Source organism: Dipteris shenzhenensis, chromosome 1, assembly GCF_047967505.1.
Source record: "Dipteris shenzhenensis isolate YYH24624 ecotype China chromosome 1, Dip_SZ_1.0, whole genome shotgun sequence".
Classification (NCBI taxonomy): Eukaryota; Viridiplantae; Streptophyta; class Polypodiopsida; order Gleicheniales; family Dipteridaceae; genus Dipteris; species Dipteris shenzhenensis.
In genome coordinates, this window is record NC_141596.1 from 31,240,256 (window position 1) to 31,246,282 (window position 6,027).

The following is a 6,027-nucleotide window of genomic DNA, read 5'->3' on the forward strand; positions in this document are numbered from 1 at the left end:
TTTGAGCTCCGCAATCTGTACCACCAGTTTAGAGCGTTGAGAGAGAGGAATTGTGCCTTAAAACAACGAACAAACGGGGGTATATTGCTTTGTACGGCTTTGAGGCAAGATGATTCTAACACAATATAGCCATTTCTTTTGGGCAGGATGGCTCTAATGCAAGGAAGGTAGGCCCCTAAGGGAGGTCCAATGGGATCCGAGAGAGTGGTTTTGGCCTTCCAGGATCGACCTCACCGAGTAGGTGGACAAGAAGCCCTTCTTTTCCTATACCACTCAGATTGGCAGGAGGCTTCAGATGGACTCTTCGACTTGGACCCCTTCGAGGGAGAGGCATTGGGTGGCCCAGAGTGTGCCCCAAGGAGGTCCGTTCCAGGTTTTGGACACGTCTATGGTCCAGTTTCCGACCAAGGAAGATCTACTTCTTTTGGCTAGCCACCACAGAGGCTTGCCCATAGGCCCGTTGTCGGAGTAGATGCGGGTGGAGGGGCACTGTCACTGCTACTCTGCAGGAGTTTTGGAGACGATCCCTCATATCGCAGTGAGGATCTGGATGGGAGCCCTCAGGATTATGACCCGCATGCAAAGCCTTCAGACGGACTACACCTGGGGGACCTGATATGCTGATCACAATGGAGTTGGTTGCAAACATATTGAAATTGCCACTGAATCCAGGAGCTCCAATTAAAGCACCATATTGGTACCTTGACACGGGTATGATAAAGAAATTCGGATCTCCTGCTCACTCAAAAGGATATTTTTTGGTAAAGCATGCCTTGAGTGTACAAAAATGTGCACAATGTCATTGGTTTCTGGAGCAAGTTCTACTCTTGACAAAATACGGTTACATCTTGAAGGATAACTATGCACTCATGCATTACATGGAGATGGGTAATCCAGTGAATTGGGCCGCAGTGTTCCTTCAGCACATCATGAAGGATAACTATGCACTCATGCATTACATGGAGATGGGTAATCCAGTGAATTGGGCCACAGTGTTCCTTCAGCACATCATGAAGGATAACTATGCACTCATGCATTGCATGGAGATGGGTAATCCAGTGAATTGGGCCGCAATGTTCCTTCAGCACATCATGAGAGAGATCACATAGAAGGATAAAAGAAGAAGTGACGTGCACGACAAGCTCAAGTCAACTTTGTTTGCAATATTTGAGAGTATTCTCTGTGCACCTCAACCTTGACAATGTATTCCACTTTCTTCAAACAAAATCAAGAGGAATGCCGTCCAACAGTCTAAGGAGTTCCCCAAAGTGAGACTATATGGAAACTATTAGCAACAAGGTATACTCAAGAGGAAATTAATGTGGCAATTATAGATAAAAAGAAGGGTCTGCATCATGAACCTTTGACATTGCAACAACTAAAAATAGGGGAAAAGGTGAATGATGTTGATACAAAGAGTGCTAGAATAGTCAAAGTGAAGCCTGCATCTTGTTAGCCAGCACCTAAAGATCCCAAAGAGGCCAAGGAGGTTCAGCCCAAGGAGCCTAAATCAATCAAAACATTGGGCGAAGGAAGTATCCAACTAGTACCTATACAAATATCTCAACCTAGGGATCAATCCCATAAGCCCACAGCCTAGATCACCACAAGAAGATGATGACGTCGGAGTGCAAGTAGAAGATCAAGATGATGATGAGATTCCAAAAAATATAGAAACAATCACTTTTGATGAAGCTGCTCGTAGCAGTAGACATGCATAAGATATTTGAGGAACGGAACAAGGATAGTGACATCTTGTCCCATTATAATGAATGTTTAAAGGAGGATTTGGAGTTTGCAGCCAGTAAGTCATGGAAGAGCAGCTCATAGAACAAATATATGAATGGGAGAAATTGGTCATGCAATTGAAGGAAAGGGTACAACCAAAAGCCAAATCGAAAGGAAAATTAGAAGGCTGGTCTACTTATATCAAGAAAAGCTTCTTAGTGGAGATGCAATAGTTGGCCTATAAAAATAATTAGCTGATGATGATTGAGAATGTGGTTCAAGGGAGAAGTTAACATGCTTGAATCATGTGAAATAAAAACTAAAATCTATGGTGGATGAGTAGTCAGTGGACATTCCAGGGACCTTTATGTCTAATACAAAGCCGACAAAGTTGCAGAACAGATTAGTAAAGTACATGACTGATTTGTTGGCCCAAATTCAAAATTGAGTACTTCCCTTATAGAGCCAACATGTGGAGGCACTGGATCAACAAATGGAAGGCATTGCTAAATTCCTATTGCAAAATGAAATACAAGAGTTGCAAAAAGAAGTATATGCACTAAAGTCTAAACTTGCAATAGTTGAAAGCTTGCAATAGACTGGATCATTATTCAAAGATAGTTCACAGTAGGTGGGACCAAAAGAACCAGAAAGATCATCTATCAGATTTGCTTCCCCATTGAAAGCATTCACAGCATTTTCTTTGGATGTTCTGAAAAATGTTTTAATTATTAAGGATGCATTAGAGAAGCTACAAACTGTGGCAATAGATTGTATAGCAAACACAAGGATGTTGCAGATAATTTGATGATGATACAGAAACTACAAGCGTAGTAGGGAAGACTTTGGATGTGCTAATAGAGACAAATGTTGGGGATGTTGAGGTCACTTGGGCTGTGGATGACAGAGCCATAATTGACATAGTGCAGAAGCTAGTGATGCAACTAGTAGACTATAGATTTTGACATCAAGGCAGACAAATTTCCAAAGCAAGTACAGTTCCTGAGGAAGAAGATACCATAAAGTGCAATCTACTAAAGTTATTCCAACCGTCCCTATGAAAGAAACTAATCAATCTTGAAAGGTGAAATTTTATTTTGAGTTTTTCATATATACTTAATTTTCATTTGCATTAATATTTTTAACCCTGGCATCATTTTGTTCATAAGTCTTTGCTTAAGGGTGTGGCTGATAACTATGTATGTGTTATCACTGTATCTCCCAAGTGCAGGTTTTGAGGGTGTTGGTCACCTACAGTCGTGTTATTGCTCGTTGTAGCATAGGTGTTCGCAAGTATAGCATAGGTCCTCGGGGTTGTATTCCAGTGAGAGGTATATGCTAAAGCGTGGAAAGCAGATCTCATGTGAGCATGGCTGAGAAAGAGGACTTGATCATGCCTTCATGGGAGTTCAAGGGTTTAGAAGGGGATTTCAGGGTTCGAAAAGGGGACAGGGTTGAGAGAGCTATTGAGGAGTTCCAGGCTTAAGAGAGGATTGCAGGGTTTAGGAGGAGTCCGAGGTTGAGGAGTGGAGAGCGTCTGCTTCGCAGATTCAAGGGGTAAGGGTTGAGGAGGAGGGACAAGGAAGGAGCAGGAAGAGGGAGGAGGGTGGAGGAGGAGGAGGAAGAGGGAGGAGGGAGGAGGAGGGAGGAGGAGGAGGGTGGAGGAGGAGGAGGGAGGAGGAGGGTGGAGGGAGGAGGAGGGTGGAGGAGGAAGGTGGAGGAAGAGGGAGGAGGGAGGAGGAGGCGAAAGAAGAGGGAGGAGGGAGGAGGGAGGAAGGAGGGAGGAGGAGGGAGGAAGGAGGAGGAGGGAGGAGGAGGGAGAGGGAGTACAAGGGTATGGAGTATAAGGGTAAGGGCATGCTAGAACACGATAGTGTAAGAGAGCACGGACGTAATGGACATCAATCACGTGAACACAACAGTGAGCTTGAACACTGAACCCCAAAGAGTGGGAGCTTCATTCCATTGAGAGTTATTTATACATGGTGGTCTCTATATAATCCTTTTGTAGGAGACCTTTTGGACAAGAGTCCCTTCACTTTTGGGGGGGACCTTTTGGGTCTCTACATAGAGTGGGGGGACCTTTGAGTCTCTACACAAAGTGGGGGCGACCTTTGAGTCTCTACACAAAGTGGAAGGACCTCAAAAAGTGTAGGCTTTTGGTATTTCTCTCTCTAGATTTAGTTTCTCTCTCTAGATCCTGATTTTGCAAGTATGATTGGATCTTTTCTAGAGAGGATTTTGGCTATCCTCATCCTTTAAGATTCATCATACCATCTTTCAGGCTCAATATATTACAAGCGGAGCTTTGCTGCTACTCTACACACACAATGCTCTCATCATTGCTATTCTATTATTTTCACCTATCATTTTGAGTTTTGAAATGAGAGAGAGAAAATGATTATCTATTTAGTTGATGCTTGAGTGACCCATGAGTAATTTGAGAGAAGAATATGACCAACTGAGTCTTGCATTTGCAACCCAAACCAATCCAATTTTACAAAGCACACCTTGTTCAAACAGAACGTTAAAGCATTGAGCCCCGATAACAACAACCTTGAATCTAACTCCTTTTAGAATGGCATTTGGATTGGCGGTGATGTTGCCTATTTTTTGGTCCCAAGTCTTCGAGTGACAGTAGAGCAACGGCTTGGGGAATTTAAGGCAATCAAGAGGCAATTGCACTAGCTCGTTGACCTGATGAGCTTACAGCCTAGCTACAGCAAGTAATTAAAAGAAGAAGGAAAGCTTGGCATGATAGGCACATCATTCATAAGAAATTGAAGAAACGCATGCTTGTCCTATTGTATAATACCAAGTTGGGTCTTCTTAAGCCCAACTTGAAGCTTGGATGGAATGGACCCATACAAGCTTATTGAAGTATTCGATAATGGGATGTTGTAATTGGCCGAATTTTTAAGGACAAGTCATCTGTAAGATCTTCAATGGCAGCTAAGTAAAACCCTACCAAGCCAGGTTTTGCCTGGTCATAGTAGCCAAAGCCTGCATGCCCATGCCTTAATGAGACGAATTAATTAGGGGAGACTATGGTGGCAAGATGCAAATCACACACTCCAAAGCACCACATGCAACATTGATAATGGCAACGTGAGTTCCAAGATAGCCCATAAACCGTGCATATTCAAAGGAGCAATCAACATTCATTGACTCACACTTTTTGGGACTTTCTTTGTCTCCCTAAGGCCTAAACACAATTATTCATCCATCTTCCCTTGTGCCCTTATCTCTTGCTTTGTCATTTCCATCACCAATACAGCTCCCTCTCGTACCTCAACAAAGTTTTTCTCCTTCACCATGGCTATGTCTAATTCTCCTAACTCCCTTTGCAAGTAGCTTGATGTCCAATAGATGGGACCTCTAATCACAAGTCGTGTCTACGCTCTGTGCCTCCACACCTGATGGATTTGATTCTGGATATGAGGAAGTCATTTGGGAAGCAAAATCATATTTACGAATTTGTGAAGCTCCCATGGACGGAGGTGTATGATACAACTATCACTAACGACGTGATGGAGAGCTGCCCCCTTGCAAATAGGACTATCCTCACCACCAGGCACCCAGAATGGGTGGGATTCCTAGATGTATTATGCTTTGACAAATCAAGGTTGCCTCCTAAAAAGCTACAAGAAATTTGATGAGCACTTCAAAACAAGGAGGCACACCCCTTCTTGTCCTTCATCATGTAGTGAAGCATTGGGTACCTCCCCACATGCTACAAAGGACCCATCTCAACTTTCTCTTCGGGGTTTAGAGCCCTATACCATTGAGGTGCCTTGCATCTAGTCCCAGCCCAAATGCATTGACCTTATCCAATTCTCCAACATCCCCAAAGGTTTTGTAGATCTGATCAATTCTCTCTACATGGGACACTGGATCTCCTTCTCCTAAGAATTTAGTGATGAATTTGGAGATGGTTACATGCTTACTCCTCGAGGAGTTGGTATCCCTCCCAAGGAAGGTTGGTGGCATGGCCCCCTTCCTAGTGATTGCATTAGGATCCTCATGGCTTCATCTATAAGTGGCACAGGAGGATTCACTAGTGGTGGGTAGCACACTGCCCCATAACTGGGTTGTCCTTGAGGAGTTATAAAAGGTTGTGGGTCAAACAAAAGTGGGATTGGTGGTTCCTGACCCACTAGGTCTTGGGACTAGTATATGGGGCCAACTTGGTTGTACCAGCTACATTGGTGGTGGCTTAGGCATAGGCACACTTAGGCTGGGAAAAGCTCTCTATAGGGAGCAACCGCCAGATAGGGAGTACTATCTAAGCTGCTTTCC